The 24,690-nt window shown below is 41.1% G+C and overlaps 1 long non-coding RNA gene across 1 annotated transcript; it reads left to right on the top strand.

Moving 5' to 3' along the window:
- Window positions 1–795: 795 nt before the first annotated feature.
- LOC101953164 (uncharacterized) lies at window positions 796–23,451 on the top strand. The gene is made up of 3 exons (XR_010598454.1): window positions 796–878; window positions 4,344–4,413; window positions 21,350–23,451. It is a non-coding gene; the product is annotated as an uncharacterized LOC101953164 (long non-coding RNA).
- Window positions 23,452–24,690: the final 1,239 nt, after the last annotated feature.

Below are 24,690 nucleotides of genomic sequence, written 5' to 3'. Positions count from 1 at the left end.
TTCCTCTTGGGTGTTGGAGCGTAGATTCCCAATGAGCAAAGGGTTGCCCTTGAGCCTTTGAATGTAAGGAATCATACATTTTCTCACTGAACAGGTTGTTGCTGTGAAAGGGCAGATTATCCGCAGTAAATTGAACTTTCCTGGGGAATTCGGATGAATGAAGCTATGACTCTCAACGTATGGATCAGGAAGCTGTGTCTGCTACATCATCTGGGGTCTGGAGGGATATCCTGGTGATGAATTTACCCTCCTCAATAAGAGGCTGAAATTGTGTTGCATATTCTTGGGGGAGCTTGTCCATGGGTTCTGCAATTGTTTGGTAACTGACAAAATATTACTTAGAAATTAATACCTGATAGTTAGCTTTTTGGAATTGTAGGGTGATTGAAGTGAAAACCTTTTTCCTGAGGAAGTCCAAATGTCCAGTTCCAAAGAACTAACTTTGATAAGATGTGATCTCCTCTAAACCAATAGAGTCACTTATTATGGATGTTACTAACTGGGAAAGTCTCAGGGATGGAAATACCATTCTTTTGTAAGGATTTTTTTTCCTGACCAGAAGACTTCAGGGAGCCTTACAGTATACCTCTTCCCGCTGGGTTCCCCCTTAAGCCCATCTATCAGAGCTGGAACAAAAGGACCCACCACTCGAATATAAACTCACAACACTTTATTTACTAAAGGTGAAGGAATGAAGGGGCGGGGGTGGATGACGGACTCTGGAGATTTGGTATACAAAACACATGCATGCACATACACTCGATAAAGCAAAGGTGTTCTTCTACCTTTTCCAGGTTCTGATGATGGAGAGGCTGCAGAATCTGGATCAACGAGATCAACGATGGACACCAACGGTGGATCACAGGCGTAGAAGACAGGTATGTAACCCTATCTGAGACCCCTCCCTCTCCCTAGCTGTGTCGTCTCTGGTTGTAAATCTGAGCTAACTAACTGGACCGAGTCCGCGCATGCAGGTCTGCTTCCCAAAAGAAAATAACACACAAACCCCAAAACATTTAGTGACTGGCTACTGCAGGCCAGTAACCAGTGTGAAAGGGTGTGCCACACCACAGAGAGAGCGAGCGAGCGTTGGACACCCAAGCCCCCAAAGACTCAAGAGCTCAAGAGCCCTTGGCCCCTCCCCTTATCTGTCTTTATAGGAACCTTAGCAACAACAGATTCCCGCTCTTTTTACTTTCCCGTCTTTTGCTCAGCGTAGGGGAGCAAGAACCTGTCACAACATGGAGGTCACCTTGTTCTTATCCCAGACCAAGATGGCCATCTAATAAACAATACTTAAAACCCAACTTTGGTATGTATCTTTCCCAATAATTTTGCAGGGGCGAAGCTGTGACTAACACTTTAATCCCAGGATGTTTCATATTATAGTTTTCCTGTATTGGGATGAAAGGGAGAAGAATGACTGGGAGAGGGAGAGACCCCCGATTCCTAACATAACCAAACTAACTAACTATATAATTGCCTAACATATAAAACTTACTTACAATAATTACAGGTAAACACTGAAGTCTTTATGGGCAATGAAGGGTTCCATCTCAGACCATGTGGCAGTAGAAAGGAACTGGGGAGGTGGGTCAGTCTGCAATGCCCCTTATGTCCTCAGTTTGGAGCATGAGAAGGAGAAAGGTGAAGGCGCAAACCAACAGACTCTGTTAGCAAAAATCTTCCCATCTCAGGCACCTGGAGCACATGTGCATCTACAGTGGAATACACACGTAGACCGTGCCTTGGACAAGAACTTATTTTGGAACTGAATCTTGGTTGTTGTAAAGATAGTTTGAGGTGTATCAATTCACACCAAAATGCATTTACTCCACTTTTATCTTTATTTAATATAGGTCATTATCAGGCCAGAATTGGTAGTCAGAAAACTGTTCATTTAAACATGACAGTTGTCTGTCAAGTTGAAGCCTTAAGTCTGAAGAGAGATTACATTGAGTTGTTATTTGCATCTGGATAAATATGGAGTACATTGGACCTTTGAATGGGAACTTGTTTAGCATCTTGTCCATTACAGCAAGATAAAACTGCCTGACTGTCTTGAAAAATTGAGGTTACTGTTGAAAAACAATGTTTCCTTATTTAATATTAGAAAACTATTCCCTGGTTCTAAGGACTAAGAATATTATTCTATCATTAAGTGGTTTCTTATCAATACTGAAATCATCATTGGTTATGTCATCGTTGCAATCTTTTAGACTTGCGCAATCTTGCCCAAGTTCTTCCTGAGTAATCTTCTTGTCTCAGCTGTTGGGTAGCTTATTTTGTCATCATCAGCTTGAAAAACAGTGTTAAAATAACATTTAAGTTGCACCATTTTAGCTTTGTCTCCAGTGAAAAAAAGTGTTTGGCTATTCTTCTGTCTCTGTCATGCTTCTCCATTTTCTGAAGGCTGTTGTCACTGCTTAATGCAGTGTTAGGCCAGATTATAGCTTTGTCTCCCAAATAGTTAGATTTTTTGACCAGTTCAAAAATTCAATAGTGAAAGGTAAAACTCTAGTTGCTGCTATTCCAATATTTTTGTGAAACAATCTGACCATTAGGTTTCATTTCCATTACCTGGATCATTGCTCACATTAGTGATAAGAGTAAACAGTGGCTTCCAGCAAAAGACTATAACTCCGTTATGCTTCTGACTAAGCATTTGTCCACATGCAAATTTATGGCATCTGTACTTTCAGGGGACACAACTATGTGAGGTGACTAGGTACTGTAAATGGAAAATTATGTTCTGCAAGGAAAATCGAACAGAGCACCTCAGTCTTGATAACGTTTTGGCAAAATGCCTTCTTATTCACTTAGAAATACCAATTTTGTCTTTCACTTAGAAGAAAATGGTGCTTTTCTATGAATAGTGGTCTCTGTATGACCAACGGTCATTTTCTGTTCACATTGCAGGGCTGGAAGAAAGCATGATCCTTACAGTGTCCACTTCCATCAATACATTTCTGCTTGAATTTACAGGAGTACTTTTGCTTTCTTTTTTTCTTCTGCAACATCTTCCTGAGCAGTTTAGTAAAGGTCATTGTCACTATGAATGGTTTCTCAGATGTGCTCCATATAATAAGGTCCATTATGTGAACTAAACAATTGTTGTATGCATATAGTTTGGAAGTGCTACTGATTATCTTAAAAGTAATTTTCATATATGGTGTATTGTCTTTTGTGAAGATATGAATGACTTTAAAAGCAATTTCATAATCTGTGACTGTTGCTGCCCCTGAATTAGCCATGATACTGGGAGACACTGATAACAATTTTGATCAAGAAAATAAGCATGGATTCAGCTACTGTCATCTTTCACTAAGGGAGCAGACAAAATGTTTAAAATTGCACTGTGCTCCACAGCAAGCCTCATCCACAATGATGACATTCTTTTTGCTGGATTGGTTTGTTCCACAAGGAGTTTTTGGTTGTTATAGAGATCAGATAGGTTGAGGGACAGTACCACCGGTTTTCACGTGGTGGATTAGGAAGGCATGGATTAGGGTATGGTCAGCCATCTTGAGAAGAATATTGGCTTCTATGCACATTTTCACAAAGTCTTGTGTGATTTCTATGTTGTCTGCCTCAGCCTTTCAATGTGGCATTGGACTGAAATCTTCTGTTTTTTTCCTGATGCTCTGCTATCTGAACTCAGCCTTCTGCTTAATTTAAAGCTTGGAATTTGAGACAGTTGTTGATGGTGTTAGAGGAAAGGACAGAAAGACAAAGAAATATATGCATCCGAAGAAGTGGGCTGTAGTCCACGAAAGCTTATGCTCTAATAAATTTGTTAGTCTCTAAGGTGCCACAAGTCCTCCTGTTCTTTTTTTTAAAGAAATATATGTCGGCCTATGCTTCCTGTTTCCTTAGATTCGACCCTCCCTATCCAGAATCTGTCAACTGGTAGGTTTGATTTTCCCATAAAGGGTCCCTCCCACCTCAAATAACAAGGAGTCAGTTGGGATAAGGTGAAAAACAAATAAAATGTATTGAAGAATTGGTGTACAATGAATAGGGCAAAGAAAAGGAGGGAGTAAACAGTAAAAGTATATTGTTTTAAATGTAAAAGAATCATTGCAGTAGAGTGATTCTCCAAAATAAACCCTATAAACAGGTAAGTAAACCCCTCAATAGAAACCTTCTTCTATAGATTAAGCTTTGATTGTTGCCTAGGACCTCAATCCTCCAGCTAGTTGAAAGCCATCGGAGAGGAGCTCCAGGGAGTCCCTTGATGTTTCTCTGGGTCTGAAGAAGAGTAGATGGTACGTTGGGGGACAGCAGCTGAAGGTGGATGATGGTAAGTGGTACGTGGCTGTGTCTTTCTCTTCTCCTTGCAGGTGATGGCAAATGAATGTCCAAGTGGAAGCAGAGCTGTGAAAAGTAAATCCTAGCTCCTTCTACCACTAGGTAAGTGAAAGTTAGACCCGCGACAGTCCCTTGCTGTCACTCGGATGGACAGCCCCTAAGCAGTGCTTGGGACAGACTTATCTAACCTTGCCCGGGAAACTCCATAGAAGGAGCAGAAAACTCCTTCTGGGAAACCCCATGGAAAAGGCAGTAAAAACCAGTTCTATCCAAAAGTTGTTTACCACTTCTGAGGAGAAATAAAAGGCAGAAAACTGTGATCAGCTGGGTCACATGGGCACAAACTCCATTTTGGGAACCTGTCATAGGTTTCAGCCCCACTCTGGACTCTGGAGTACTGATATGGGGACCTGCATGTGAACCCCTAAACCGAATTACCAGTTTAGATCTGTTTTTTGCTGCCACCACTCCAAAGTTCTAACTCCTTTCCCTGGGTAGCCTTGAGAGACTTCTTCACCAATTTCCTGGTGAACACCGATCCAAACCCTTGGATCTTAACACAAGGAGAATTTAACCATCCCCCTTCTTTCCCCCACCAATTCCTGGTGAGTCCAGATCCAATCCCCTTGGATCTTAACACAAAGAAAAATCAATCAGGTTCTTAAAAAGAAGACTTTTAATTAAAGAAAAGAAAGGTAGAAGAAAACCCTCTGGGAGATAGCATACCAGCGGATCTCACAGACAACAGATTCAAAACACAGAGGATGTTCCCCTGGCAAAAACTTAGTTACACAAAAATTACCCAATTTGATTATTCCCTAATGCCCAAGACAAGTTACAAAGAAAATAAACATAAACCTATTTATTCCCTTCACTAATACTCACTACTTGATAAGAGGCTGATTTCTGGAGCTTTCCCACTCCGGTCAAAACTGAAACTGACCCAGACAAAGGGAACTTCCCTCCTTCCTTTTGAACCACCTTTTCCCCCCATTGGTTCCTCTGGTCAGGTGTCAGCTAGGCTAAGTGAACTTCTTAACCCTTACAGGTAAAAGAGGCATTAACCCTTAACTATCTGTTTATGATGGAACACATATTGGTTCTGAAATTATACAAAACATACAAAATGGACATAACCCAACAATGGCGATCTTTTAAAATTGGTACAGTATCACAGGAAGTACAGGAAGTACAGAATATTTACCTTCCATTTACATGCAATTCATCACTTAACACTGTGATTTGATCCTAGTCAGGTTCGCTGCAGGCTTGGAGATGTTATGAGAAGATTTATTTCTTATCACAAATCATTTTATTCTCCTTCTCATAATATATATTCTCCTGAAAATATATAATTCTCTAGAAAAAAGCATGTGCAAGTGAATATTTACACTCAATAAAAAATGTAAATAAAAGCAATTGGTCAACAAGTTCACTAAATAAAGTTACACCAGATGCAAAATCAAATGTATTTATTCATTTAATTTATTTGAAATAAGGAAAGCCAACTAGGATGTAGTTCAAAGTGTAAAATAATGGGTTCTTTTTGATTATTTATGGATTAAGACATGAACTGGTCAAGCTCAAGTTTGGTTTATTAATCAAAAAATAGATATTTAAGATCAAGCAGACAAGGCTAACTCACCAATTCTGGGGTGCCAGTCTGTTGTGAAATGCAACAGTTTCAGTGGGCCTTTGTAGCCAAGAGTTTATCACATGTTACAGTTTGTAATATTGCATAGCTTAGTATTAGTCAAGCAACAGCAAATGTTCCCAGTTACATTTTCATTATTCTTCATATTTTCAACTACAAAGAATCAAAACAGTTTTGTCCTACTTTGAACTGGTTTCAAAACCAATCTTCAGCCAGTCATTATTAAACGTTATATTCTCTCATTTCCTTTTCATTATATTGTTCTCTTTTATAATGTTCTTATCCATGTATTCTTTTATTTTGGTTTTCATTGCAGCTTTACAATGTGTTATTCTAGTAGTCAGAATACTTTTCGTGCTTTTGATGGACACTAAGCAGGTTGCAAAGATAGATCATAGTAAGGTCAGGCATTTCCATTTTATAAGCAACAGAAGCTTAGTATACTCAAAGTCATGTTTACTTTTTGTTCCTTGACACAACGTGTGAAGGATTCTGGAAGCTCTTAAGCCATGTAGCAACAAAAGCAAGAGCTTCACAACCTTGCTTATGGAAGGGATTTACACCCACACTCCCATGTACGGAGGGCCATTTCCACTGGGTTTTCATCACCACCCTGAATTGCAGTTTCTTTCTTTCCTGTCCCAAAGGCATCTGCAGAATGCAAGGTGGCTACCTTTATGGGCTCAATACTTTTCTTCTGAAATGGCAGAGATTATTTGCACAGGTCAATTTAGTTAGTTTTGAACAAAGATTTAAAACATAGTGGGTGATATGGAAAACAAAAAAGATCTCCCATTCAGGTAGCAGTCTGAGCAATAATGGGAACATTGGAGAGAGCAAGACAGTCTCCCAATGTCCAGACATGTCTCCAAACTCAATTGCATAAGGTATTGCTGAGGCCTCTTGAACTGCAGTCATTTTTTTTATGATACCCCTGGATTAGGGGGATAAATTACTAAATGTTTAGGATCCTTGTAAAGTACCAGGTCCTGGCTGCTGGAAGGACTTTGGTTAAGTCTACTCAACAAAGAAAAACCTGCAGCTGGCCCATGTCAGCCAATTATGGCTTGCACGGCCCAGGCGGCAGGACTGTTTCATTGCTGTGTAAACTTCAGGGCTCAGGCTGGAGCCCGGGCTCTAGGACCAAAGGCGTTGACTCCATGGGTGCTCTGGGGCTGGAGCACCCACAGAAAAAAATAGTGGGTGATCAGCACCCACCAGCCCTAGTGGTTCTTCAGCCCCTGCCACAGATCAGCTGTTACAGGGCAGCCTTGTCCCTACCAATCAGCTTTTAGGCAGCTGTGATTATCAACTGTTTGTTGGGCTCTACTGAACAGTTGTTTAGCAGCCCCGCCCCTGCCAATGAGCTTTAGATGGTCACACCACCTATCAGCTGTTTTGTGGCCCTTGGGCTGGCAGCCACTGCTGTGGCAGGACTGACCCACCTCTGCTTCAACCCTCAGTGTGGGTGGGGCTGCTCCTCCTGCAACCTCGGGGAGCTGCTTCAGCCAGTGTTAGGGGTGGGGAGCGCAGGGCTTGCTCTGCAGAAGCCCTGTATGGTCAGTAGTATGAGACCCTCCTCACCTGGGGCTGCCTTGCCTGTTACCTGCATCTCCTGGGCCGGCTCCCTGTGTGGCTGCAGCTCCCAGCCGAGCTCCAGCCACAGGCAACAGGTGAGTCACATTCCAAGCGGAGGGAGCCTGGCTGCAGCTGGGGGTGGGTGGGGCCCTCTGCAGCATCAAGAGAGGGGGAGGGGCATCCATGTGCACAATTTGGGATGGTGGCAGGGGGGCATTGGCCCCCCAACTGAGGTAAGATGTGGTGTGTTGGGAGTGTGTGTGCACGTGGAATCACTGCCATTGCGCCGTCCCCACTCCCCTTTTCTGCGAGTGCAGAGTTCTCTGCTCTGCCTGGGGGATGTCTGCCTGTGCACTATGGGGGGGTGACTATCCTGGCCCCCCAGGATAGTAAAAGTCTGGGGCCAAATTTGTCTCTCTCATCCCTCCTAGTAATTGCATCCATGCATCCTTTATCCAAAATATTCATTTGTCACTGAAGTTAAATAGGTGTTACCAAAATCAGACAAAACAGAGTTTTTCAAAGTGTGATTTAAAATCCCTTCCCCTCCCCATTGCTCAATTTTCAGTCACTTGACTCTTGTGATGTCATCATTTCACTCGTTCTCCTGTTATCATAGGTTTTGTCTAGACTAGCATTTGTCCTCCTGTTGTAATTGATCGTAAATGCTAATCTAGACACTCAGCAAAAGTTTGTATCGTGACATGGGGGCTCAGCCTCCGGCAAACATCAAAACTTTGTGCTCCAGAACAAACATTTGTGGAGAGCCTGTTATCAACATAAACTGCATTTGCAATCAGTTAGCTCAATTTATAACAGGACCACCAACTCTAGTCTAGACAAAGCCAAAACATGAGTTCCCCAGGCTAGACATTTCCTGGATTTTTAATATAAAAAGAGACAACATAAATGTATCTTCCCTCCCCAAAAAACCCAAACCAACCAACCAAACACACAAAAAAATAAACACCCCACCGAGGCCCTCAAATTGTCATGCCTTCCTTACACGTCAGAAGAAAATCAAACAAAGGCACAGTCACAGTTATTGCCTCTTTACAGATCACCTTTAAAAATGAAATTATCCTTTACATTCCTAATTCCCCCAAATCAGGGTAACCGCTGACTTTGTGGGGCTGAAAGACTGGATCTGGGTGTGAAAATATGTCCCTTTCTACTGTGGGAGCACAACAGAATAGGTTAGGGTAAGAGAAAGTTGATGAGGGGAAAGAGGCCCTCAAAAAAAACCTTGTCTTGAAAATAGCCACAGGGTTGGTGTAGTCAAGATTTTTGGGGTTGTTTGAGTAAGATACAGTCCCACTAAAAAACATCACATAACATCCACATTTTACACTTCTTATAACTCTTTTTTTTATACATACTTGGGGCTCAAACTATGGCTCTGATCCTGATATTTCTCTCTCAGGATCAATCATGGATAATTTTCATCACACACTTCACTTTTTGGGAAGAAATAATTAAAAAGCTATTCAAGGGGCTGTGGTAGAATTTATGGTGCAAATGTAGGTCATTTGATCAAGAGGGTCCCAATATATGTCCTCCTCTCCCCCCGCCCACATTATGAGCTTTTAAATTTCAAAGTACTCTAAAATCCACATGCATGATGAGATTATTTAGGGTATTGGTATGCCACAACAGGGCAATGGTTCAAGTTTGGAGCAATTTGGTTCAAGTTTTCCTCAGATACTGTCCCCACCCAATAAGAAGATTTTAATATTCCAGTTCCTGTAAAACCAACATGCATAGTGAGATTACATGAACAATGTTATTCCACAATTGAAATTGAGGGAGAGCTCCCATTGAGATTAATCGGTCATTTCACGTCACTCAGAACTATTGTGTTATAGTGTTCATCTCTTTGGGGTGTCCTAATTCAACTGAGCATACCCTACTGAGGTGAATGGGCCATTCCACACAGCTACAGTACTCCTGTACTGCAGAGGGCTGTGCAGAGCCCCTTCCTTTACACTAGCTTCCTCAAGTAGATACAAATTCCTGGGCTTCCTGCTATTCCACTTGCTACCTTCAGCTGGTAGATGTGCTCCTCACAGCCAATCATTTACCATCTTCCTTTCTTCCCATGGCCCTTCCAGTCCTACTGAGTTTGTTATCTATTATTTGGACTTAAGGTGTCCCAATAGTGGCCTGCCTATAATTATAAATTGATTGTCACTCTACTCTGTCCAAATGGGTAATCAGGTGGTGACCCGCCTTAAAGGAATTGCTAGGGTATTACCGGGGATTTGTTCCGACCCGCAGAGGACTTCCCAGAGCAAGCTAATCCTTCCAACCCTGGAAAGGACACGGATACAGCCCTCCGTTCAAAGGATTGTCATACTAACAGTAATTCTTCAAAAACAAAGTCTTATTTATTGAGAGAAAATTAGGTGATTACAGTATATTCAGTAAATTAAGGAAGTGAACTACTGAAGCCCATCTGTCTGTGTCTCCTCCAATCCCTGCCACATTCTCTCCTGAGATCACAAACCTTCTTAGGCAATCCAGCATGGGACTGATGAGTGAAATGGGTGTGGTTCCACACCAGGTAGGCACTTGGAAAGACATGTCCCTCTCCCTGACTTTCCTTTAATGCTTCTGCTCTAAGGTATTCCCCATTGAGATGAAAGGAACAGAGGAAATGGAAGCGGCAACCAGATCCTGGCAGTATAAAGAAACAAAATGTATGGTGTTTGGCTATTGCAAAATGGTGCATTCCACACCTTAGCTATGTTGAGTTAGAGGATGGAATATTTCTAAAACATGCTCCCCTCAGGTCTTACCTTATAGTACTTAAGAACTCCATTCTTGAAAAGAACCAAATATTAAAATTGACCAGTTGTCATCTAGTGCCCTTCGCAACATAAGGAATCATGATGCATTTGGGGTATCTTTAACAAACCATACAGGATGGAAAATAAGCCACTGTCTAACAATGTACACATACAAACAAAAAGGTTAAGTAAAATCTGTCTAAAATTAATTAGAAAAAGAACAATATAATGTTAGATAAGATAATGCTACACTGTTTAAAAAGAGGAAATAACTCAGACATTTCAGCTGCCTAAAAATACTAAGAATAAAATTTATTTTGTATCTTTATTATTTATATTATTTCAGTGCCTACAAGCCCCAGTCATGGACCAGAACCCTATTGTGCTAGGTACTGTACAAATACAGAACAAAAAAAGGTTACCTGCCCCAAAAAGCTTACAATCTACATTTATTTATGAAATTTATTCAGAAGCTATGTAACTTCTATAGATCAAAGTGTTAAGCTTGGTTGCAACTTTTGTTACTTGTCTAAACTTGCCATCAGAAAAGTGGAACATATATTTGGGGGGCATAGGAGAAAACTTCAGTCACTATACAGTATTTCAACTTCATAGGCTTTTTGGGGGGCATAGGAGAAAACTTCAGTCACTATACAGTATTTCAACCAAAATTTTCTTTTTATTTTCTTGTGCTCGGTACAATAGCCTTGATCGAACCCCATACAGTATGCATAAAATGCTTATATTAGATATATAAAAATAATTGGTTTGCCTATTTGTCAAATATACTTTATTAGTAAAAATAGTTTGCAGTTATCAAACAAGGCCTTTGGAACAATACTTATGTGTACAAAGTACCTAGGCTTTTTATCTTGTGGTTTATAAATGTTTCAACATACAGGTATGATTTTGTCTTTTAGAAATATGGCAGTTGTGTGACTGGTGTTTTTCAGGTCTCATGTTCCAGCACTGCCTGCATGTGTGTTCAATATGTACTATATAGCAGTATTATATTTCTTCCTGTGTTTGTGGAGTCTGATCATTAATATCTTTTAGTGCCCTGAAGGTTTTTTCTTTCCTCGTTCAAGGCTGAGCCTTGCAATGATGCATGTAGTGGTTACAGAGACGCATGAGACTGCCATGATTTTATATTATCTAACACAGCTTGTTGAGCTCAGCATGCTTTACTTAATGGGCAACTTTGATTGAAAGATCAATCCATTATGAAAATAAATCTTAAATTATATATGTTTTACATCAATACCGTTTTTCTTCTTTCCATGCTACTATGGAATCATATACATGTGGAATCATTTAGAATTTGTAATTTAGATTTGACATTTTGAAAGTTGTTTTTTTTTTCTGTCTTTCCCCCTCCCCTTAATGTACTTTGTTAGATATATGTTTCCCAGTGGATGGATAAACAGATAGATAGTTTCAGTACATCATTGTTACAGTGCAGTAACCATTGTCAGCTATAAGTGTTATGAAGTGGGAATATTTATCTAAACTGCAGTACAAGGTATCAAAGTCTCATACTAATATTTATCAAAAATCAGGTGACTCTATTGCAAGGTATTTTTTTCATTTATCACATAAGGAGTGTAATAAATATTTCAAAAAATACAGTTGCCTCTTTATTGACTGGTTTTAATGAAGGGTTATAGAGCCACAGGCAGGTTTGTGCAGTTAATCAAAATGAGAAAGTTTGGAAGATTTATGTTATTCCCTAAAACCAATAAAATTAAGTCTGGTCAGATTAACCATATGTGTCTCACTGGACCATTAGCTTTCTACTAGTGCTTTTCATTATTACTATTTATTTATTATTATTTTATTTTTAATTGCAGTTTATTGCAATACAATCATTCATTTAGCTTTCAAAATGAAGCCGATATTTGTGGTTGTTACTTTTACACAATTCCATTTTGGTATTGTACAATAAAATAGTCTCTGAATTTGTGCAAATTATATATACAGTATATGCCTCTGTATTTTAAGTCTTCTGGAGCCATCTAAAAACAATCTAAAAATATTTTTGTTTGATTTTTTTGTTAATGTAATTGAGATTTTTTTTTAAATCATTTCTAACAGTTCTTTAAGTAAACTGTCAACATGGATCCATATTCTTGGGATGCATATGTACACTCCATATCTTGCCTGTGACTCTTTAGAAAGATAGTGGGGGGCCATGCAAACCCTCTTCCAAGCCATTGAATACTCCATGTGAGGTTATCTACCGGCTTGTCTACACTTACCGGGGGGTTGACGCGCGGCAATCGATGCATCGGTAGACCCATTAAATTGACCGCCGATCGCTGTCCCGTCAACTTGTGTACTCCACCTGAATGAGAAGCACAAGGGGAGTTGTTGAGAGTGGACCCCGTGGTAAGTAGATCTAAGTAGGTCGACTTCAGCTATGTTCACATAGCTCAGATTGATCTCCCCCCTGTAGTGTAGACAAGGCCTGAAAGTCATGCTCACTCAATTTCTTCCTCCCCTTGAGAATCTCAGGGACACAGAAGAAGTGACACGTAAGGACAATCTACTCAAAGGGTTTGTGTTTCATAGGTTAAATACCTGCATATCAGATGAACTTTCTGTTCCCCTTAGGTAAATACCTGAGTCTAATCTGTGACCCTTACATAGTGCCCATCCTCACAGTCTATGATCTCTGTTTCTGGTCTCGCCAGAGCCCAGAGCTGGGGGCAGGAACTGCACGGCCGGGGAGGAGATCAGTGCCTGTGCCCAGAGCAGGAGTTGCACAGCTGGGGCAAGGAGTTGGAGCCCAGGGCCAGTGTCTGCCGCCATGCAGCCAGAGCCTGGAGCTAGGTGCTGGAGCCCAGGGCCACATGGCCGAATCCGGGGGTCAGTGTTCACCACCATGGGGCCAAAGCCAGCACCAGCTGCCACACGCCCAGGGGTCTGTGCTGACCTGGGGCCAGGGATCGGCGCTGACCTGCAGCCAGCGCCCACTGCCATGCGCCCAGGGCAAGAGATCTGGGCTAGTGCCTTCTGCTGCATGCCCGTAGCCAGGGATTGGCACTGCAGAGGAAGGCCTCTGCCAATCTGCCCTGGAGGAAAATTCCTTTCCAACCCCCAATATGGCGATCAGCTAAACCCTGAGCATGTGGGCAAGACTCACCAGCCAGACACCCAGGAAAGAATTATCTGCAGTAACTCAGATCCCACCCCATCTAACATCCCATCACAGGCCATTGGGCATATTTGCTGCTAATAGTTAAAGACCAATTAATTGCCAAAATTAGGCTATCCCATTATACCATCCCCTCCATAAAGTTATCAAGCTTAGTCTTGAAGCCAGATATGTCTTTTGCCCCCACTACTCCCCTTGGAAGGCTGTTCCAGAACTTCACTCCACTGCTGGTTAGAAATCTTCATCTAATTTCAAGTCTAAACTTCCTGATGGCCAGTTTGTATCTATTTGTTCTTGTGCCCATATTGGTACTGAACTTAAATAGTTCTTCTCCCTCCCTGGTATTTATCCCTCTGATATATTTATAGAGAGCAATCATATCTCCCCTCAGCCTTCTTTTGGTTAGGCTAAACAAGCCAAGCTCTTTGAGTCTCCTTTCATAAGACAGGTTTTCCATTCCTTGGATCATCCTAGTAGCCCTTCTCTGTACCTGTTCCAGTTTGAATTCATCCTTCTTAAACATGGGAGACCAAAACTGCACAAAGTATTCCAGATGAGGTCTCACCAGTGCCTTATATAACAGTACTAACTCCTCCTTATCTCTACTGGAAATACCTCGCCTGATGCATCCCAAGACCGCATTAGCTTTTTTCACGGCCATATCACATTTGCGGCTCATAGTCATCCTGTGATCAACCAATACTCCAAGGTCCTTCTCCTCCTCTGTTACTTCCAACTGATGCGTCCCCAGCTTATAACAATAATTCTTGTTATTAATCCCTAAATGCATGACCTTGCACTTTTCACTATTAAATTTCTGTCTGAACGGTCTGTGCTGTTTGTCCCCTTACCTTGCTCTTTCCAGATTAATTCATCTGTATTCTATTTCTGCTATATTCTGAAATGGAAGTCTAGTATTAATATTGTATTGAGTTGTCATCCAAAAATCACATGCATATGCACCAATAACTTTGGCACTTTCTATAATTTTATGCTAAACAGTTCAGTACTAACATTGCTCTTTTAATCTAATATTTCAAAATATTTAAGATTATAAGAGGGAGGGGTTATCTCAGTTAGCATACTTGAATAAAGATGGGAGAAACTGAGAGGATATTCTCTGCCATGCAATTAATTGTTAGGCCCTTGCCTAAAGCATTTCAGAGCTCTGGTGCAATTTAAGGATTCATACGGCTTATTTGAAGAATGAGAATCTATTCCTTGGAAGAGCATTAGAACCATGGGATAAATTGTGACATAGCAAAATCCTTTTTCTGACAGGATTTGCTAAGTGAAATCAAATGTAGTCCTTTGTCTCTGCCACTAACCAGAGAAACCCTGAAATATAAATTCCATTTCCCCTCATATTGCAGCTGTCAAAATAGCTTGATCATATCTACAGTTGAGGATCCATTTAAATATAGTTCTAAGATGTCCGCTTTCTTCAAGATCAGGGCTTAGAGCTCAGTGAAATGTCCCAGGTTTCATTTTGCTCCCTTTTTGCATGGAGGTTCACAATAGCTGACAAGCAGGTTGCAAAAGAATTGTAGGGGTTTCTATATCCACAATAGAAGTATTAGAGTTTATATAATATCCCATGGGATAAATTGTGACATAACAAAATCCTTTTTTCTACAGGATTTGCTAAGTGAAATCAAATGTAGTCCTTTGTCTCTGCCACTAAGCAGATAAACCCTGGAATATAAATTCCATTTCCCGTTATATTGCAGCTGTCAAAATAGCTTGATCATATCTACAATTGTGGATCCATATAAATATAGTTCTGAGATGTCTGCTTTCCCCAAGGTCAGGACCCAGAGCTCAGTGATATCTCCCAGGTTTCATTTTGCCCCCATTTTACATGGAGGTTCACAATTGCTGATAAGTAGGTGGCAAAAGAATAGTCGGGGTTTCTATATCCACAATGGAAATATTAGCGTTTATAATATCTCATGGCCTCAAGGGGCTATTTACAAATAGTGCATGGCTCAATGAAAGAGAGCAAACAAAGAGCGTGAAAGAAGTCATCTGGGAGGGAGAAATGTATAAGTGGATGTTGTTCAGTGGGCGAGAAGCAGTAAGACAATCACCTGGGATATGCAGAGGGCATAGGGTGGGAAGGAAAGGATGCCCGGTAGTGGGATGCTGACAATTCCACAAAGAAATCCACTATACATATGACACACAAATGCACACATCTCTGTCTCTGTGACATGGGCAGCAGGCAACAAGTAAACACATTTTGATGAGGGTTGGAGGAGCAGGCTACATCCCTGTGTAACTTTTAATCTCCACCAAAATCAGAATAATTTGTAACAAGTATTTTTTTTCTTTTTAAATGAGGAAAAGTACCTTATTTTCAGCCTTTGTTTTGTTTTGGAAGATTCACCTTGTTTCAATTTCATAGAATGCCTGATGGAGATCTACAATATCCAAGTATTCTCAGCACTTGGATACATTATATTACTATCCTTTCTTTAGTTTTTTTCCTCTGTCAAAACATTTATACACCTTGTAATGTTATATAGGGCAGTAGGGGTGGTAAACTATAAGACATTCTAAACAATATTGTTGGGTACTTATATGGTTCTGAGTGGGATTAATATTTTAAATTCTTAACAATAATCAGAAACATATTAACAATTCAGAGATTCCAGACTCTCTACCCTGCTTTCCCCAAAAATGTTAATGACCCTAGTAATGGAATTAAGGTTGGAAGTACATGTCAATGACTTTAGGGTAAAAAAGCTTCCAGGATTATTTTGTTATGAGAAAATAACTATTAGAAACCCAGAAAGGTCACTTTTAAATTTAAACCTAAACATATGAAAGTCCATAATATGGAAATCCACAGTTTGAAAGCATGAAGATTGAATACTTCTGTGTTTGGAGTTTGGGTTTTCTGTAGTTTATGTTTTGTTTAGTTTTTGTTTTTTGCAGTTGAAATTGTGGTTTCAAAAGCCTTCATTATGATAATAAAAAATATTGCTTCATCAGTCTCTTCACCAAACAGTATACAGCCCATTCATGGCATATTCTAAGTGGTCATCTGCAGGGCCTTTGGAGTGCCCAAGGATTGGAGACATAGAGAGTGAATCATAGCTGTAGCAGTTGCCATCAAATGGGAAATTGTTTGCGCTACACCGATGGCTGCCTGAAGAGATGTCTTCACAACCAGATGACCTTCAGGGGTAGTGGTGTTGAAATGCCCTTTATATCTCTTGCAGTTTACTTGAGAATTATGAAATTGAGTCCCAGTTAATAAATGTATATTTTGCAAGAAGTGCCTCATAATTATATATCCTCATTTGGAGACTAACCATGGAATAGGCTTTTCTGGCAAAGGAGTCTAGTCATTTGTGATCTTTGTCTTTAGGGTTAGACTTTGGTGGGACCTACTTAGACCTCTCATTTGCTATTGTAACTAAAAAGGAGCCTGGCACAGGACATGTAAAGAATTGTTCAAAGCCCTGTACCGGAAACTGACTTTTCCTGTCAGCTGTTTTTGGAGATGGGTGGAAGGGGAACAGGAGTCTGCCATAATATTTTTGCAGGATCAAGAAGCATTTCATTAATAGTAATCATGACTCTTCCAGGGACTGCTGTCTTCAGTAAATCAAACAGTTTGTTCAGCGTGTGACGTTATTGACATAAACTGTGACCGTATAAATCATTGTTGCAACCAGGGTCCTATGGTTGCACCAATTCTTATACAGAAGAGGCCAAGTGGGGTGCCTATGGGAAGGTTGTAGTTTGCTGGTTATGATTATGCTGTTTGTATGTGTGTATCATTTTGGTATTTGAAGTTATTAATATTGACTATATATTTGTCTGATTCTAAGTAGCCTCAGTGAAGCATTTGGTCAGCTTCTTGAGAAAGGACTATTCTCCGTAAGTGCCCCATCAAGAAACACGTAACTAACAATGGACTTTGGGAGATGCCAATCACATCTGAGCTTTTCTGGGAATGTTCAAACTAACATGTAAACAATGATATTGGCCTGCAAAATGCTGAATCATTCATAGACATGTGACTTGCCCAGGTGACTGCAAACTCCATCTTATTGATTGGATTTTACACAGGAGAACGAAGGGGTTTCCACCCACAAGAGAAAGATTATATAAGGCCCTGGAAACCCCTCCATTTTGTCTTCAGCTAGCTCAAAAGATAGCCTCTCCACCCCAAAGAGATGCCTGAAAGAAACTGGAAAAAAGGACAGTAACTATGGGGGTGTGAGTGATTGTTGGACCCAGACTAGGAAGGAGTCTAATCTGTCAAAGAAGCTTATTGGAACATCTGTGTGGGTGAGATTTACCTGCATTTAGTTTCCTACTGCATTAGGCTTAGACTTGCCTATTTTGTTTTATTTTGCTTGGCAATTTACTTTGTTCTGTCTGTTATTACTTGAAACCACTTAAATCCTACTTTTTATATTTAATAAAATCACTTTTTCCTGATTAATTGACCCAGAGCAAGTAATTAATTCCTGGGGACGCAAACAGCTGTGCATGTCTCTCTATCAGTGTTATAGAGGGTGAACAATTTATGAGTTTATCCTGTATAAGCTTTATACAGAGTAAAACGGATTTATTTGGGGTTTGGACCCCATTGGGAGCTGGGTATCTGGGTGCTGGAGACGAGAGCACTTCTTAAGCTGTTTTCAGTTAAGCCTTCAGCTTGTTGGGGGCGTGGTTCAGACCTGGGTCTGTGTTTGTAGCAGGCTAACGTGTCTAGCTCAGCAAGACAGGGTACTGAAGTCCCAAGCTGGCAGGGAGAACTTCCGCCCACACTGGTGTTCCATGTGCATCTGCTTTGTGCTACAATTTCAGGGGTAGAATCCCAGCGTTCTTTTTGTCAGACCAACTGGAGTCACTCTATGAACTGCTTTGTGGTGTGTTGTAGGTTGTACATTCCTCTCATTTCTGCTGTTGGCCTCCCCTTTGGTTTACTGCTGTGTCTGGTGTAGGAGAACTAGCATAGTGTGATGGGATTACAAGATCCTGCAGACTTGGGAGGGACAGCAGTGACTCCAGAACTTCTGCATGAGGAAACATACCTTCATGGAGCTGTGTGAGGAGCTTGGTGCCAGAGGACTTGATTGAGGGATGCCTTGCTAATATAGAAGTGGGTTGCTATGGCCCTCTGGGAGCTGACTACCTCTCTCTGCTACAGATCCATAGCAAGCCACTTTAGGGCTATGTTATCAGCATGGCTTTTCTTTCTTGGAAGCTGGACAACCTATTGAGGGTATAGTTGTCTTTCTAATACCTGTAATAGAAAAAAAGATGTGACTTTTCAGCGGTGGGGATCCATTGATATATGACAAGGAGATTTTTAGGCATATGGTCACCGCACCACATACCAGTGAGTGGAGAGGTTTGGTGAGTTATCAAGGTGGTCCTAACCGGTTTGCACTTAATCTGAAAGACTATCTAGAATTCATGCTGCATGAAAAATTTGCTACAACTAGCTACCAGGACTGGGAGAAAATGAGGGAAAGTGACCAAATCCTGAGCTAGGATAAAGAGCATTGCTCCAAGCAGAGTATGAAACCCAATGATCACCCCACCCTTCTCTCCTAACTGAGTGCTATGGAATGAAGGGATACAAAGGAACACTGATTTGCATTTTCCAGCTTTCTAAAGACTGTGGAGTTTAGCACAATCTATACAGCCTGTACTGCTAATTCTTTTAAAAAATAGTAATGCTTGTTTTTAATAATTTTTTCCCTGCTCTGCATGCATTTTGGATCTCCCATGTCAGAGGATGTTTATAGCAGGAAAAGGTGGGGGACAGAGTGGGAGTGGAGGGTGTACCTTGCAAATGGCATGGTTTCTGCACTATGCTGTAGACACAGAGAGAGAGAGAGAGAGCAATGCATGGCATATAATCCATGACAGTAGATTATTTGGTGATAATTTACAAAGTTTGTTTTAACAAATACAATTTGTTCAGAAAACAAATATGGGATTGCAAGGGGTGGTGGCAGTTACCAGCCTGGGTTCCTGATCTCTGGACAGGCACATCTCCCTCTTCAGGGTTTCCACTGATATCTTCTCCAAACCTGGTCCTCTAGGGACAATTCCTCTAGGATTGTCTGCAGGACCTTCATTGTTCCCAGCTGTAGCATCGCCCTTGCTATCCTGCATGAAAATGAGCCCACCAGGTTCTGCAAAACGTGATGGGTATTGGGCCCTCTTGATAGTGCCAGTCCAGATGTGAATAAAAAGGACACATGGGGGGCATGTTTCCTGACTTTGTATTGGTGTCCTGGACCTTCCAGTATTATTGCTTCAAATGTTTCATTCTCTCTCTTGTGCAGAACAGCAGTACGCCCAATGCCCAACTTAACCAGCCTTGTGGATATACAAGCATTCAGATGTATAGTCCTTCTGCTCCAAGAGAAATCATGCTCATGGCCATAATCTTGCCATGTATTGATTAAAATCCTAGTTTGCTTCTCTGGCCAATTAGTTGTTCCCTGATTTATGGATATTTTAAGCTGATGATGGCTGTAGCATGCAATTTCAGGGGCATACTGGGGCAGTAGGAAGTTAATAGAAGGGGAAGAAGATATGGATACAGAGTATCAGGGGAATGAAGGGCTATTCAGACTCGAGACTAGGTGTCTGTGTCTTTGCTACAGCCACATTGCAAAGCGGATAGGTTTGGGGCTGGGCCACAGCTCACCGAAACACATACCTACACCTCTCAGATGAGCTGGCTAGCTTGGAATCTACTTGCCCCAAAATGCATGCTTTAGGAGGTTGAGTGTGAAAAATAGGAGGGTTTGCATACCTCTCTGTGCCTGGACACCTGTAGAGGCTGCAGTGTAGACATCAACATAGTGATTCTTAATTGGAGTCTTGCTGAGGAATAAACTTTCCCTCTAAAAAGATCCAACTTCAATGATCTTATTTTCTGGGAATGGATCTGGATTGTTGTTCCAATCTCTACTGGATGGCCTGGACAACCAGATACCCCAGGATGGGATGCTGGTATCTCCTAACAGTACACATAGAGGCAATGAGGATGGAAGCAGGAGTGCACCCATATCAAATTTGCTGGTTCTAGGAGCCCTTCATTAATTGATAAGGTCATTGTACCCAACAGGGGGCATTGAGGAATGTCCTGGTGTGCACGGTGCCAGAGAAGGGTCAGCACCTGAGTGCACCAGAAGCATCACAATGCTTACTGTGTTAAGTGACTGTCAGTTCCAGTTTTGTCTTAGAGATTGGGCAAGACTTAGTCTTGAGGCTGTAGTATGTTGGAGCCTTCGGAGAAAGTTTACACTTCCTGCTGCGGAGGGAAGATCTGAGTCTTCCCTGATCTCTGGAGTAGTGCACCTTATGGCCTCTCTCCTGCGTTGAAGGTGGAGAAGAGGGGCACAAGTCTTCTAATTGTCCCTTGAGCTCAGGATGACACCACAGTTCAAGGCACAAGAGGAGTGTGACTGGCTGGTTGTTTGTCAGGATCATATGATGCTTGCATAGATGTCTCCAGGAAATGAAGCTTCATTCTCCCTTCTCTACCCTTCAGAGTGTAATTTCAGAACATTTTGCACATTGAACAACGGTCAGGCACATGCCCCTTTCCTAAGTATAAGAGGCACTTTGAATTGCTGTCATTGATGGGCAGTGTATCGCAAGAGGGGCAGATCTTAAATCATGGAGATTTGCCTTTGGCCATTTTAGGTCTGTGTGCAGGGGGTTCTAGCCCTTATATAGGGTGAGGAGCATTCAGTTCCCTGAATCTAAATAACTGTTAAAAATATTTTTTAAAGCAACGGGCTTAAACTGAACTTATCTAGCATCTGTAACAAACTACTAAAATAACAATAACTCAAACTAAATTTTCAGTAGGTGAAGATACATGATGAAACAAGGTTCTGTCCTGGAATCTCCGGCAATAAGAAAGAACTGAGAAGTTGTTGGGGCCACCCCTCCCCTTAACCCTTTACAATGGCTGTGAGGCCTCCCAGGGTTCAAGTACAGCCCCAAAGGACAGTGCTATTTTGAAGAGTCCAATCTTGCAAGCATGGGGCGAATGTACACCAAGAATGGAATCAGTGTGGACAATCACTCGAAGATTTATTATTTATTTCTCCGACGTTTGGATTCCCTGAAGTTACCTTGGCAATATTCTCTGAGGGAAGACTGAGTCCTACATCCTCCTTTGCCATTAACTTTTGCAAAATAACCTCTGTGTAGCTGAATTTATACCCATATTAAAATGCAAATTGCTGGACCAACTGAAGCCAGGCAGGAACAGATTTATCAAGATGACTCAAAGGTACTAGCAACATTTTGTATTGCTTATAGTTAAATGTAAATCCCTGAATTTACTGAATATATTGCAATTGTTAGGATTTAACAATAGACATATTGGACACGTTTGCCTCTTGGCAGTTGAAATTTATCAGACTGGAATCATTAACCCATAACCTCAATGAAGGGTGACTACAGTGGTTGCACTTAAAAATGTTGTTACTTGTAGTCATTTGCTTCTCATGCAAATTGCACTTATTGCTCTTTTGGTGCCCTTTAGGTAGATTCTTTACCCCACTGGCATCTATCATCCAGGATCACTTTGAAATAAAAGAGGAAGATGAAGATAAGGATGTAAACAAGTAAGGGGTTTATTAAGGGATGAGTTAAAAAACTAGGGAGGGGAAGCAAGGTAAACAGAATGAAATAGCTCGGTGGTTTATCCCCACAATGGGCCTAAAGCCAAGATCCACAAACCCCCTTTACAAAACTATGGGCATAAAAACAACAGGAGTCAACATTACTGTTTTGAAGGACAGGAACCCAGGTGGTATGGTGTGCTGTTTAAGGGTTGCTTCTGTCTCTCTCCGGATCCGGACCTTCTACCATGGTGCCTGGTGGAATGGAACCACAGGAGGAACTTGGGTCCTCTGGGAAGATGGAGTTGATCTAGGAAAATACAGATGACCGTGATCTTCTGCTTTCCTCGGCTTCGATGGTCCTCTTGCCTCTCGCAGACCACACAAACCAAACAAACACAAGCTGCCTCTAGGGAGGACAACACTAAGGGGAGGGTGACTTCCCCTTAAATAAACTGGTTATCTCCGGGCAGATCAGCCTGAGTTCAGGAGATCCTTTCCCGCCTTTGAGGGTTACCAGGTAAATTAAGCCCACAGGGCAACCAATTAGAAAAATCATACTACAAAAAGGGTGCCTGTGATGTTGCACCCCATAATGCTTTATAGAAATATGCTTATAAGTGTAAATATGACATAACTGGAATATGTTTTATGCTAGATATGCCATGTAACATATCTTTGCAAAGGTTGTGTTCTTCTGCATGTATTCATTCTATTTGTATGCACGTATCATTTTAATATCTGAAGTTATGAGCGTTGGCTCTATGCTTGTATTTAAAGTGTTTGCGGTAGAAAGCATCTAAGGCAGATTTGGTCAACATAATGTGAAGGGGTTATTCAAGTAATTGGGAGTACTTGGCTAACAATGGACCTTGATAGATGCCAATCCACGTCTGAGATTTCCTGGGAACATCCTGGAGAGAACTGAGTCATGCATGGACATGTGACTTGCCAATGTGACTCCAAAACTCCATCTTGTAGCTGAATTCTGCATAGGAGAGGAGAAGGGGTTTCCACCCACAAGAAAAAAGTCTATTTAAGCCCCTGGAAACTCCTCCATTTTGTCTTCAGCTGGACCAAGATATAGCCTCTCCACCCCAAAGGACTCCTGAAAGAAACTGGAACAAAGGACAGTAACTACAGGGGTGTGTAATTGATTGCTGGACCCAGACTAGAAGGAGTCTAGTCTGTCAAAGAAGCTTATTGGAACATCTCTGAGGGTGCGATTTACCTGCATTTAGTTTCCTACTGTATTAGGCTTAGACTTGCAAGTTTTGTTTTATTTTGCTTGGCAATTTACTTTGTTCTGTCTGTTATTACTTGTAACCACTTAAATCCTACTTGTTGTATTTCATAAAATCATTTTTTATGTATTAATTAACCCAGAGTAAGTATTAATACCTGAGGGAGCAAACAGCTGTGTATATCTCTCTATCAGTGTCATAGAGGGTGAAAAATTTATGAGTTTACCCTGTATAAGCTTTATACAGAATAAAACTGATTTATTTATGGTTTGGATCCCATTGGGAACTGGGTGTCTGGGTGCTGGAAATAGGGGACCTGCTGAGCAGTTTTTGGTTAAAGTCTGCAGCTTTTGGGACGTGGACCAGACCTGAGTCTGTGTTGCAGCAGACTAACAAGTCTGGCTCAACAAGGCAAGGTACTGAAGTCCCAAGCTGCCAGGGAAAACGGGCTCAGAGGTAGTCCCAGCACATCAGGTGGCAGTTTCCAAGGGGGTTTCTGTGACCCAAACCATTACAGCGCCAAACTAATTGGAGGAGAAGGAAACAAACACGGAGGGCAAACAGCAAAGTAAAAACAAATATGGCTAAACACCCTCAACAATTCTCTCCTTGACAATAGGATATCCTTAGGGATCCATATTATTGCCTTAAATTTGCATTAAATTCAAGGTAGGTGTTTCATCCTGGAGTGAGTAGCAACCTTTTTAAGCTTACATATGAACCAATTTACTGTAATAATAATAATGAGAACAAAAGTGAGACCCTGTAAAATTAGCAATATTATAAACTGATGTAATAAAATGTGCCATGCATTGGATAATTCAGCTGGACTAGAAAACAAAGTCTCCCACCAATGATTAAACCGGGAAGCTTTCAGAAGCCTATCCAATATCTGCTCTATTTGATTAGTTGAGTGGTGGACTGCTAGCATTATTTCTTTACCATCTTTTTTCCAGTCCCATAGCTTAGCAACCAGATCCGGATGCTGAACCATCTGCTTACGGGCGGAGATGTTAACTCCTAAGTGGATGGGGTCCACATGACGACACAATGCATATGCAAATTTTACATTCTGCATTGTTAACTTTTCAGATACATTTATTTTGCATCCAGATATCGATAAAACAAGGCACAAGCATAAATGAATAACCTTATATAAGAAGTTCACAGTGAATTCTGTCCCCATACTTCTTATACATGACAATTATTTGAGACTAGTTACCCAGTCTGGAGCGTACAGAGTAATGGCATTTATCCTTATTGGCGTTCAGACAGATGTGCATACCTGAATGTAGTTCTACATTACAAATATAGCCATTATTTGTCTCCC

Source organism: Chrysemys picta, chromosome 2 (genome assembly GCF_011386835.1).
Source record: "Chrysemys picta bellii isolate R12L10 chromosome 2, ASM1138683v2, whole genome shotgun sequence".
In the NCBI taxonomy this organism is placed as follows: Eukaryota; Metazoa; Chordata; order Testudines; family Emydidae; genus Chrysemys; species Chrysemys picta.
The sequence above is the reverse complement of the archived record's forward strand: the minus strand, read 5'-3'. Positions and strand labels throughout refer to the sequence as shown.